General features: G+C 57.1%; 1 long non-coding RNA gene across 1 annotated transcript; it reads right to left on the bottom strand.

The window, feature by feature from the left end:
* Nucleotides 1-918: 918 nt before the first annotated feature.
* Nucleotides 919-13,227, bottom strand: LOC308563726. Its single transcript, XR_013999836.1, has 2 exons — nt 12,602-13,227; nt 919-3,738 (listed from the first exon to the last, which is right to left on the bottom strand). It is a non-coding gene; the product is annotated as an uncharacterized lncRNA (long non-coding RNA).
* Between the last annotated feature and the right edge of the window lie 103 nt (nt 13,228-13,330).

Genomic DNA, 13,330 nt, shown 5'->3' with positions numbered 1-13,330 from the left:
GGGGATCCAGCCCGCACCCGGGGCCTGGGCCCTGACCGGGAATCGAACCGCGATCTCCTGGCTTCTAGGCCTCTCCAGCGCTGGGCCCGCGGGGGCGGTGTTGCTGTTCTTATCCGTGAGTGCCATAGGAGGTGGCACTTGGCAAATAAGTACATCTTCCAGCGGGAACCGGAGAAAGGGCCACGCATGGGAGAAACAATATGCAGATGTAAATGCACGAGGCCTACGTTAAAATGCTGTGGCCCGGAATTTACACCGCGAGGGTCAACATGAACTCATGATGTACTTTTAACAGTCATACACTTTATTTTTTGAGCAGTTTTAGGTTTATAGGAAAAACGAGCAGAGTACAGAGAGTTCCCACGAACACCTTCATCCCCTCCTGGCCCCTAGTTTCCCGTTATTACTAACATCTTGCATTAGTGACAGGTCCCTCTGTTACCACGGATGAGCCAATTTTGATACGATATTAGTAACTAAAGTCCATAGTTTATGTTAGGCTTCGCCCTTAGTGCTGTGCACTCTGTGGGTTCGGACAAACGTGTAATGACACCCACCACGGCAGTGTGGGACAGGATAGTTTCGCTGCGTGGGGTGGCACTCAGCCAACTGAGCCACGCTGGCCAGGGCCACAGTTCTGCTTTTATCCGCCTGGATTAAGCCGCCCACCCCGCCCCTGGTGGGCTCCTCTACCGGTCAGTGCTGTGCTGGGCTCTCCGGGTCCAGCATAATCCAAAAGCAGAATTGTGGCCCTGGCCAGTGTGGCTCAGTTGGTTGAATGTCGTCTCATGCACCGAGAGGTCACCAGTTCAATTCCTAGTCAAGGCACATGCCTGGGTTTCGGGCTCCTTTCCCTGTGGGGGGGTTTGTGGAGGAGTCGGCCAATCGATGTTTCTCTCTCTAAAATCAGTAAAAGCATGTTTGTTTGTTTGTTTTAAAAAACAGAATTGTGTAGCAATTAAGGGCCTGGGCCCTGAAAGACAGAGGTTCACATCCCAGCTCTCCCGGCACGTGCCTTCACCCGCCGGGGCCCCGGTCTCCTCATCTGTAGAAGGGGGACACTATGAGTGCCACCCTCATAACGCTGTGGCGTGGACTCCGTGTGAGACTGTGAAGCACTGAGCTCGGTGCCAGGCTGGGTGGTACCCTACAAACAGCGGTGATTTCTGCTGCTATGATTATTAGTAACTATTCCACAGCCAGAGTAAAGCAGGGCTTCCCCCCCAAATGCTCCCCTCTCCTTGCCTCTCGCAGAGCACGCCGTAGCAGGGGATACTTTCTCAAGCACTTCATTCCGACAGCAGAACGCCGTTCCGGGAAGACGCACCAGCCAAAAATGACCTCACTTGGTGCTCATTTTTGATGTTAATCCCAGAAACCTGACAAATGGGCTAAAAGAGATAAAGTCATTTTGTGTAGTTTTAGAGTTTCTCCTGGGAGTGTGACCTCACACAGGCCGGGGCTCGATGTTGCTGCAAGCAAGACTTGACAGGGCAGAATAACAGTGTGGAAGCTGCGCGGGTTATGGGTGGGTTATGGGTGTATAACCTCGTGGGGTGTAATGTTGGGCAGATGGGGGCGTGTGGCGTGGGGTAAGGACGGTGCCATTCACACACCGCCAACCGTCACGCCACCCGGAGAGCGGTGGAGGCAGGTGCTCTGGGAGATGATACTCGCCATCTCGAAAAGCGGCTCAGTCACGACAGAGGACACAGGTTCAAAACCACAGGTGAGGCACAGGCAACGAAAGCAACAGATGAACTGGATTCCTAAATCCAAAGCTCCCATGCACCGAAGGACACAGTCCGCAGAGGGGAAAGGCAACCGGCTCGCTGGAAGGGAGGAAATAGTCACAAATCATGTATCTGGTGAGGGGCTGATATCCAGAATGTATAAAGAACTCCTACAACTCAAGGCCAAAAAATCACAAACATGGGCCAAAAGCTTGAACAGATACTACTAACAACAACAAAAGAGAGGGCATAGAGAAACTGGGGCCCTGGTGCGCTGTTGGTGGGGATGTGAAATGGTATAACCACCGCAGGAAACAGTCAGCGGTTCTTCAAAACATTAAAGTCGAATTACCGTATGATCCAGCAAGCCTACCTCTGGGTATATACCCAAAAGACTCAAAGGCAGAGGTCTGATGAGATCTCTGCCTCTCATGTTCATAACAACATTACTCACAAAAGCGGAGAAGTGGAAACAACTCAAGTGCCCATGGACAGAAAATGGGTAAACAAAATGTGCTATCTACATGCAATGGAATATTATTCGGTCTTAAAAAAGAAGGAATTTCTGACACATAGATGAGCCTTGAGGACGTTAAGTGAAATAAGCCAGTCACAAATGGACGAATAAGTATGATTCCCCCTATATGAGGTACCCAGAGTCGTCAAATTCGTCAAGACAGAAAGTAGAATGGTGGCTCCCAGGGCCGGCGGGAGAGAGAATGGGAGTTATTATTTAATGGGGACAGAGTTTCAGTTTTGCAAGATGAAAAGAGCTCTGGAGATGGATGGCGGTGATGGCTCTGCAACAATGTGAATGTGTACTTAAGGCCACTGAATTACTAAAAATGCTTGAGGTGGTAAACTTTATGTTATGCTGTTTTGTCACAATTTAAAAGGGAGAAATGCAAATGATGAGCTTGAAATTAAACTGCCTCAGAAACGGCAAGAAAAATCAATATTTATATATATTATCTCTTTTCAACCCATTTTTGAAGTTACTGTTATAAACATCCAAAGTTATAATGAAATGGTGATTGTAATTTTACAGGTAATACCCAACCCATAAACCTACTATTTTAAGTAGGCATTGGACAGTTTCATCCTCTTCAGTTTATACACTCAAATTGGCCTAAAACATTTGGAGGGATCTTCTCTTTAGGAAAATGCAAGGGTGCCTTCCATCCCTTCTCACATGTTCAGGGAACATATGGAATCATCTCCCATCCCCACCAGTGTGCCCCCCCCCCCACGGGCTCTCCTTGGCCACCCGGCCCTGTGAGCAGTCCTGGACTGTTCAGGCTCCCACCCACCTAGAACCCAGAGCTCAGGGCCCCAAGATGCCCACGAAGCCTGGCTCCCTCCCCGATGGGCGCTTCCTAAATCCAGAGAGCAGTTAGTGTCTAAAAGGCTCGTGTTTGTGTGCTTTTTAATGTTCTTTTATTAAAAAGTAATGAGCTACTCAAAGAAATGACTGGAAAGAGATTTTTTTAAATTGTCCCTTCATCCCAACACCTTGGAAACAGCGTCCTTTTGCAGAGTCCCTTGGGGGATGTCACCTTCCAGCTGCCCCACAATGAGCTCCCTCCTGCAGGGCCTCTGCTCATAGGGGGCAGACAAGGGCTTGAGGCCTTGAGGGTGGAATCCTAATAATCATCACCACGCATTGGGTGCGATGACAGGGACCAGGCCGCTGGCCACAATCTCTAGTCCCCTGCCCCTATGTGCCATCAAGAATCCCCAGAGAAGTGTCTCTTTAGGTCCTTTGCCATTTTTTCATTGGATGTTTGGGGGTTTTTTGGTGTTGAGTTGTCTGAGTTCCTTATCAGTTTTGGGTATTAACCCCTTATCAGATGTATCATTGGCGAATATGTTCTCCCATTCAGTGGGCTGTCCTTTCATTTTGTTGATGGCTCCCTTCGCTGCGCAAAAACTTCTCTGTTTGACTTAGTCCCATTTGTTTGTTTGTTTTTCTTTTGTTTCCCTTGCCCAAGGAGATTTTTCAGACCTGGAAATAATACAAAATAATATTGAATATAAACAGTAATTGAAAAATTTTTTTTAATTTTTAAAAATAAAAATAAAATTTCTGGGGGGGGAAAAAATCTCCAAAGAGCAGCCTCTCCTTTCCTTACCCACTCCCATCCCCACCCCCAAGCCTCCGAGCTTCTCTCCATCCCCTAGACCCTGCTGCCTCAGTTTCCCCAGACCCTTCCACCCTACGGGAGGATCTAGGAAGCCCACCTGCACTTGCATCTTCTCCAGTGCGGGCTGAGTCGGAGCACGCCCCTCCCCCACCCTTAGGGCTCCTGGGAGAATGAAGGGAGGGGGTGATCGCTCGGATCAGCCATCAGACTCCTCTGATGCTGTGAGAAGCCACTTCTTGCCTGAGCCCTTGGCTGGTCCCTATGGGAGAGGCACATTCCCAACCAGTGGGCCTGCTCCTCCCTGGATTTTTCTGAAACTGCACAGGGATGCCGGAGGGGTGGGAAGACAGATAACCCCGTCTCACCATGGAGGAGAAACACTCCTTGCTGAAAATATGTAAGAGGTAAACCTAGGCTGATCTGGGAAGTACAGGAGGGCTTCTGGGAGGTGGTGACACTTACACCGAGACAGAAGGATGAACAGGAGTAAGCCAGAGAAAGGGAGTGGAGAGAGCCTTCCAGGCAAAGGGAGCAGCCTGTTCGGAGCCTGCAGGCAAGAGAGGGTGTGAGCTGCCTGAGAAGCTGAACCAAGGCCAAGGAGCTGGGAGGGTAGGACAGAGAGCAAAGGGGAAGGAGGTAGAGACGAGGCCAGGGATGGACACAGGCCAGCAGGCCTCAGAGGCCCCTGCGAGATTTCTAGACTTGGAGGCTTCTCCTGGGTTTGGAAACATCTGAATCACCGAGCTCTGCCAGGGAGAATAGCTCTGGGGGCAGATGGTGCAGGCCAAAGTGTAGGTGGGAGCCGGGGTGCAGGGATGGAATTTTCTGCACCGGGCTGTCTGGACCCCACAGAGCTCCAACAGGCCAGCTCACCACCCTTCCGAGGCTGCCTAGCACCCACAGGTGGCAGCGTAAGGGCAGTGGCCCTGGGCCTGGCTCTGCTACTCTACAGACAGTGCGCTCCCCCCCCCCCCCACCCCGAGCCTCGCTCTCCTCATCTGCAGAACAGGAATCGCCAGCTACTTCACAGGCTTGTTTCGGGACTCCATGAGATCACAGATGTTGGAGGCTTTACAAAGGGCCTGGTATAGTAAGTCATCAATAAAGGTTAATTATTACCATCATTACTGTTATTGTTGTTATTGATGTTTGCAGACTGTCCCACCTCTTGAGTGCTGCTCCGTCTGCTGGTTGCTGGGCTGTTTCGGGGACAGGCACTGCCAAACCCCAGGACCCCGATGGCTCTACTTTTTTGCATAAATGTGCATCTTGCATTCAGAAGAGCCCCTCCTTCCAAGGAGGGTCCGGCGGGGTTGCTCGGGGGACACATTCCAGAAAGAATAACTCTGTGTAACATGAAACCCTGAATCTGGAAACGCAACCTCTATGGGAAATCAGAGGATAAGGTCTGCTCCGAGGACCGCCCAACCTCATTCCATACAAAAGGGATATTGAAACCCAAAGGCCTCGTCACTTGGCCTCCTGCCTCGGTCTCACCCCTCCCCACAGTCAGAGATCTTCCTAAAAAACAAACTTGACTGTGGCACTACACTGTTTAAACGCTCCCAAGGCTCCCCACTGCCCTCAGGTTCAAGTCCATGTTCCTTATCTAGTCCCGCAATGCCCTGTGGTCAGGCTCCTGCCCACACCTGTGGCCATGCCCTTGCTCTGACCCAGCCATACATGCTTCCAATGGACCAAGTTCTTTCTTGCCCCAGGACCTTTGCATATCCAATGACCCTTGTGCCCCCTCTAACAGGTCACTACCAATTCTAGATTCAAAAGCCCACAGACCTAGTTGAACCCCCACATAGTAATGGAAAGCAGTAATATCATCCCCATTTTCCAGATGAAGAAACTGAGGCCCTGTGAACCACCATGGGGCTCCTGAAACTAAGCCCCAGGCCAGACTCTAGATCTTTCAGTACCCAAGAGGAAGCACTTGGCTGCACCTCATAACAGGAGGGTGCAGGTGGCTCAGATAAGAGAGTAAGCCAAAAAGAAAGGGGCCCATGTAGCACAGAGCAAAGGCACTGAATGCATTCAAAATCCAGCATGGCCACTCATACGCATTGCATTTGACCTATCTGAGCCTCAGTGTTCTCATCTGTAAAGTGGGGCTAAATAATAATGCCTCCCTCTAAGGCGCATTGGGCATATTCGGGAATAACACATAGCATCTGCCTGTATGTGGTGGAGACACAGTGAATGGCACGTGTCACCCTCCCTGGATGCATCTGGGAGGCTGCACCAGTTCAGAGCAGCTCATCCCAGACTAGGCTTGCATCACCCTAGGTTAGGCTGTCGGGGCCTAGGAACCATCCTGGCCCTGTTTTCTGTTTTGTTTCCCAGCCTTTCCTTTGGAAAAGTCCAGCTTCCTCTCTGCTGGAAGAAGGCAGGAGGGGAATTGTTCATGCCTTTGCCTGGATGCCCAGAGGAGCCATGTGGGGAGGAGCCTGGGGCTTGAAGTCAGCTGGTCTAGGTTTGAATCCAGGATCTGACACTTAAGATGCTGTGTGACCCTGGGTAAGTCACTTCACCTCTCTGAGGCTCTGACTTCTTCACTTGTTAAAAAAGTCTCATGATTTCAACCTCAGAGGATACTGGAGGCCGATGGAGGGACTGAGGTGAGAGAAGATTCTGTGTGTGCTTCCCAGTGCACATACAGTGAGGCCTCTTGGGGAGGGACCAAAGATGGGGGAGAGGCGAAGGGTTACAACAGGAGTTACCAACACAAATTCCCCCTGGCAAACTAAAGAGGGCAGATGTCTGACCTGGGGTGGGGTGTTGGGGATGGCACAATTCAGCCCCAGATTACCAACACCCTGCTGGGTGAGGGTCTAAGAATATCAGGCCTATGATTTCTCAGGAGAAAAATCCATATTTTCATGTAAAATCTCATGAATAAAGTAAAATTCCAAACCAGGCAAAACTCCTGGACGGTGACAGAAACCAGGTCTGGTTTTGTGGGAGAAAGGCTGGGGAGTTAGTGCTGGGAGGGCAGAAGCAGAGATCTGGGGAGCCAGAAACCTGTTCTCTCCTGATCTGGGTGTTGGGGGCATGTGTGCCACTTTCTGCTTTGTGCTCTTCTCTGTGTGTATATTATACTTCAATAAAAATGCTGAAAGAATTTTAGAATAAATCGAGACTGCAGTGCTGGGAGGAGAGACAGACAGCATGGCCCAAACCAAACAGGCATCCGATGGGTACCCGCAGGTGGCATCCCAGGCACCCATCAGATACCTGAGACAGGGGCTTGGGTGCTCCCGGCCTCTGACACCCTGGCCTGGCTCTTTACCCTGAGGGAGCACCCCTGCTTTCCGAACCACAAGGGAGGCACCCCCATCCTGCCCACCCTGCTGCCCTGTCCGGAGAGGGCTGGGAGCCACACCTCTGCCAGCCCGTCTCCCAGCCAGATACGTCTGAGCTCCAATTCTAGAGAAACAGGCAGACCCTGCCATTTAAATGATGAAGTGATGCCCCAAACCCCACCCTTACCTCTCATTCATTTCACTCCACCAAGCATCCCAGAGGACAGCAATCGAAGGCAGCAGAGTTCTGTTCCAAAACGCCTTCCTAGGATCTGGAGCTCACCAAGCCCGCCTCCCAGCCCACAGCTCCCACAGCAGACCCCACGGCTGCCCCCCAGCAGGCAGCCCCGTCAGAGGGGTGGCGGTCCTCAGTGGGCCGGCCCTGGCCCTGCCCCTCTGCCTGCCCGATATCTTGCTTTTATTCTTATTTTCACTCTCATTCTTTTCTTTCCGAGGGCCAACAGAAGGTGCACACGCCTCCTGTAGAAAGCGGCACTGGCCAAAACAAATGCACATCAAATGCATTTATTTGCACAGACACTCATAAAAACTTTACTAGACACCAAATAATTACAGGAAGGGGCGAACCTCCAACTCCACTGATCCCCAGCATTTTGAAGTGGATTGAACATAAAGATCAAATAGGACGGGCGCTGGGCCCGCATCACACTCAGCCACCCCCTTTCCCAGCCCAGACCCTCCCGAGGGAAACCAATGAACTTTCTTGCTTTTGTGAATGTGTCCAATTCATATAAAACGTCTTTCTGTGAGTTATTCTTAGTGTCCTAATGGGGCTTTTTTGGTTCCAAATATGGTCCTTGGTCGTCTCTTTGTTCTGGCTCAAGCACTTTGCCAGTGAAACCCCTGGTTTTGGATGGGCTGCTGAAAAAACCCAGCCCATCCATTTGGTAAGAAATGCAAAGATTCTTGAGGAAAGTGCCGTTTAAAAAGTAAATATCAACGGTGCCTTGAGAGTCCCGTGCCGTTTTTTTTAATGCAATGGGCTGGACCCCTAATTCTGTTCTCTACCAAGAGCCCTGGCACTGGGTTCCACAGGCTGCCTGTGCTGGAAGTCTGGGCACTGCCTGGGGGTGGGAGGTCTCCTGTGTCCAGTCCACAGCTGTGGGGATCTGAGTCTCACCTGCCCCAAAAGAAGGGAGATGGCCAAGCTCAGTGTGGTTTCTTCTTGGGCTCTGGTGGGAGGAGGAGCTGTGATTTTCCCAAGTCCTGAGGACTCCCTTCCATCCAATCATTTACCAAATATTTCTAGAGCCCACTATGTGCCACGCACTTTGGTGAGCACTTACAGGACATGTTGTCTTCTCCACAGCCTTGGAGGGAACATGCTGTCCTTATGCCCACTTTACAGATGTGGAAGCTGAGGTGCAAAGAGAGAGAGCAGGACTTTCTTGAGGTCCCACAGCTAGATCCTGAACCAGAGCTGGGTGACTCCCAGAGACCTGCTCTGGACCACTCCTAGCCCCTGCCTGGCCAATGGAAGACCTTAGACCAGGGCCACCTGGCCAGGGCACTGTCCCTCCCTGAGCACCAGCCCTGGGCTGACAGCACCCTTTGGATCTAAGGGAGCATGCTCTCCTGACCCACCAGGGAGGAATCTCATAACTAATGACCCAGACCTTGTGCTGAAAGTTCATGGGTCTATAGCCAGAGATCTCACCAGCTGGTTGAGGGTGGGACCGAGCTGCGGGGAACAGAGGACCTTTGCTGGCCTGGGCAGTCCCCCACACTGCACAGAGGCACACCCGAGCATACAGCCTCAGTCGGAGTGGCACACACTGTGCCTCACCAGCAAACTCTGCCTGAAATCCCATCCCCTGCCACCTCTCCTGTCTGCCTAGAAAACCCCAGAAGGAGGAGAACCTGCTCCCAGCCCTGAGTCAGAGGGACTGCAGCTTGGACCTCTCCCCAGTCACTCCTCTCTTTGGACCTCCATCCAACTCAGGGTCTCTGAGTTCTTGGAAAGCACAAGATCACAGACGCTTTCCCCTGGCCTGTGGGAAGGTAACCAGGTTAGCTATCACACACATCCATCTCTTTGCTAGCTGAGAAGGGGCCTGAGCCTTTGACCTACATGTCCTGGGGCCAAGCACCCTTGGGCCTGCGGAGGGGAGCATGGGGACTTCTGTGGGTGCCATCCATCTCCACTTCCAGAGCTCCCAGGTCTCCTGACCCCAGGGCTGCCTCCCAGAATAGCAACTCCCAACCGGGCCGTGGCTTGGGGAGGCTCGGGTTCAGTCAGGCTGATTCCCGTGGATCCGAGCGGCTCTCCAGCAGGGCACCATCCCGGCCCGTAGCTCCTCCTCTGCACTTTCCTGCCCCAGGGCACGCGGCCCTGCCGGGGGGTCCAGCTCGTGGTAAACTGGGAGGGTACCGGGGCTGGGCTGCGGTCAGTCAGCACCGGGAAGGGCCAAGGGAGGGGGAGGGGATGCGCCGGGCTGCAGCTCGGGCTGGGAGGCAGGGGGGCGCAGGGCGCTAAGAAGGGGGGCCACGGGGAATGGGGAGGGCTCAGCGAAGACGGGGCGCGCACAGGGTCTGGGAAGCCCAGACTCCGACCTTAGGGCTTCCCTCTCCGGTTCTGCTTCTTCAAGCCAAGCGATTCCGCACAGCCGACTGAGTCTTTCCTTAGGTGGAGAAAATCTGCAGCTTTTTCTGCGGCTGAAGTCGAGCCGGAGAGAGTCCCGCCCTGGCCGGAGCCTCCGCGCGTCGTGCGTCCGGCGGCGCTCGGGCCAGCCTGCGGGCCCTGGATCACCCGGCTGCTGGGGGGCAGCACCAGGCACGGGCTCGCTGCCCACGGGGTTGCATCCGACCCGGGGCCTAGGCCCGGTTCTGCCGTCCAGTCGGTCACTTCTTCAGCAGGGGCAGAGGTCTGGGGGTGCAGAAGTCGCGGTGGTGCTTGAGAGAGACCCGGGGCCTCTGCGCGCCTGTGTGCGAAGGATCCGGGACCACAGACTCAGCTGCGGGAACGAGCGGCCAGTGAGCAGGAACAAAGGGCAAGAAACAGGACCTACGGGGCGGCCCGGAAAGAGGGGTAGACGAATGGGCAGGGAGTGGGGAGGCCGTCGGGAGGGGGCCGCAGGCGCGCGCCCAGCAGCCCGCCTCCCGGACCAGAGAGGGCAACGCTCACCGGAGCCGCGCCTCGCACCTCGGCAGCCACGGGTGGCTCTGAGCCCCAGCCTTGGCCCTCCCAACCTTAGCGCGGGCGTTGTGGGCTGCGACGCGGGTAAGGGCGCGGAGAGACCTGCCAAAAATCTGTGAGCCCCAGGACAGACCAGCCACTGGGGGGGGGGGGGGGGCAGCCGCATGTCCTCCTGCGCTGAGAGACCCGGCCAGCTGGTGGCCCTGGGATCGCCACCCTGGACACAGCCGGCGGCCCCGACTCGGCTCTGCCTCTGGACGCACGGCCCGCGGGTCAGAGAAGTCTAAGAGGCCTGGCCACAGGGGCCCCCATTCTGCCGAAAGGGAGAAGTGCGGAGAGGAAGAGGCAGGGCACGGGGAAGGGGGTAACGGGACACAGAGGGAGGGGGATGGATCGCTGCACCCGGAGTCTGGGGCCTGGGGTGGGTCTGCAGGGCCTGTGACCCGAGAGGATTTCCAAGTGCGCTCCGGAGAAGGCAAAGGTCTGGGCCTGGAGCGGGGACCCTGTGGCCCCGGCGCCCGGCAGCAGGTGCAGGGGCGCAGCGCTGCCAGCAGAGGGCAGAATACGCCCGATCGGTCCGCCAGCCCCGCGCTGGCCCCGCGCCGCCCGCCGCCCGCTCCTCTCCCGCAGCTGGCCCCCGCCCCAGACGCCGCGAGAAGGCGGCCCTGGCCCAGCCTCGGGAGCCCAAGGCCTGGGGCTTTCGGGGACCGAGGATCGAGGACGTGTGAGAAAAACTCCACACCCACTCATCCACTGTCCTGGATACAGACACACAGCATCCGAGAAATACACGGAGACAGAGAGCCAGACACACATACAACCCCCCCGAACCCCCCAAAAGACACCCGAGCACACTGAATCGTTCAGAAACTCGGAGACACACACTGACACACTTACGGAAACCGATCCAGGCACAATACAGAGGCTGAGAGACGGCACACCAAGATACACGCGCCCGCGTAGAGGGACACAGACCCAGGGGTGCACACAAAGACCTGCAAAACCACGGGAGACACGGGCACGGAAGGCCCGCAGATCACACACCCACGGGTGCAGGGGAATCGGGCACACGGGCACAGATTCACACTCTCGAGGCCCAGGGAGTCGCAGGGGCACAGAAATACTGTGAGTGCGCAGAAACACGGTGCACACGTACGCAGGAGCCTCACAGGCGGGCGCATCGACACGCACGGACACACGGCGGCACCCACCGACACACACGCAGGTACCGGGGTGCGGCGGGAGGCCCTGATCCTCGGCAAAGCCGGGCCCCTCCGCGGGGCCCCGCGGCACAGGGGGCCGCTTCTCACCGAGCCTCCCGTAAGCTCCAAATCCGATCCGCCTTCTCGCCTCCAGCGGGGTCAGGGGACCCGCCTCCCGCGCCCTCCGCCCTCGCCCGCTCCGCGCCGCTGCCCCGCTCCCCGAGGGGCCGGAGCCCGCCGGCCGCAGCGCGGAGTCCGCCCGCGCCCGCCTCCGAGCGAGCCGCGCCTCCGCGGGCACCCGGGGCCCGAAGACACAGCCGGTGCCGGCGCGGGGCGCCGAGCGCGAAGCGGCGGCCTGCGCGCCCAGCGCGGGTGCCAGGCCGGGCGGTGCCAGGCCTCGCGCGCGACGGAGCCGGCCGCTCGCTCGCGCCGGCCTTTCGCTCGGGGCGCCGAGGCCCACTTCGCCCGGCCTCTCTAGGGCGCTGTCCCCCCGGGCGCGGCCTTCAGACCCCTGTCCGGGTCTCTCCACCACCAAAGGTCGCCTATGCCAGCGCCCCATCGGAATTCCTTCGAGCGGGGGGAAAACATACGTCCCGGACTTTCAGTCCCCGACCTGGGGCCACCACCCCCTACCTGTGTTCCTCCCTCGAAATCGAGGGAGGCCAGGTTCTCACCCATTGCCCCCCAACCCTACGTGGGGACCCCCTTTCCCAGACGTAATCGTCCTCCAAACTTTCCGTCGCCTGAACCCCGGCCTCACCTTCTTCGCCTGTCCAATGTCCCCCACTCTTGATCCTGGGGCCCCTCCGCGATCTTCGATCACCCCTCCACCTAATCTCTGCGACGTCCGAGGCCTTTCCGGACCCTTCACCCCAAATCCAGGGCCCACCCCCTCTCCCTGGGCCAGAGTCCCTCCTGGCAAGTCCTGGGCCAGCAGCCCTCCCCTCCCGCCGGCCCCCGAACCTGGTCCCGACAGCCAGCCCTCTCCGCGGACCCAAGCGGCCCGGGAAGGCGCCGCCGCCTGGGGACGCCGACTCAGCCCGGTGCCACCTACCTCGGCCGACAGTCGGGGTCCCCGGGCAGCCGCTCCCGGCCGGCGCCGTCCCCGGGTGGAGCCGCTGCGCTCCCCGCCGTCCGCGCAGTCTGGCCTCGTTCGGGGCCACTCCTCTTAGCGCTGAAGCTTTACAAAATATTAATAATGAAGAAGGCAAGAAAGAAAAAAGAAAGCCTTCATTCCCCAACTCCCAAATCAATTTTTCAAGGGGGTGGGGCAGAAGGATTTGTTTGGGGGACGACCCAAACTTCTGAGAGGGACCAGCGGGGCGTTCGGCCTGGCCGGGGCTCCCGAGCCCGCGCCCGGGGCCAGGCGCCGCGCGGGGCGCGAGCTGGGGGCGCGGGGAGCCCTCCCGCGGGGGGAGGGGGGCAGCGACGGCACTATTTGACGTGGAGCCGCCGGCTCATCCCGGCGCAGGGATACGAAGCGCTCCAATGAGTTCAAATGTCAGGAAGTTTGAGGAGGGGTGAGGCGGCTCCCGGCCGGAGTATCCCTCCGCCGCCAGCCCCGGCTCTAAACCGAGCGGCTCCTCGGGCGCACCATGGCACTGGAGTAGCGCGGGGAGCGCGCCGGGAGCCCCGCGGCCCGCTGCGCCCCGCCCGGGACCCCGCTGCGCCGCCCGCGCCCCCCCGCCGGCCCGCGGGGCCGCCCCTACGCCCCCGCCCCCTCCCCCGCCCGCCGCCGCTGCCGCTGCCGCCGCCGCCGCTGCCGCCGTCTCCTCCCCGCGGC

The sequence above is a fragment of the Miniopterus schreibersii genome, assembly GCF_964146895.1.
Source record: "Miniopterus schreibersii genome assembly, chromosome: 11".
In the NCBI taxonomy this organism is placed as follows: Eukaryota; Metazoa; Chordata; class Mammalia; order Chiroptera; family Miniopteridae; genus Miniopterus; species Miniopterus schreibersii.
Note: the sequence above shows the minus strand (reverse complement) of the source record. Positions and strands in the feature narration are given on the sequence as shown.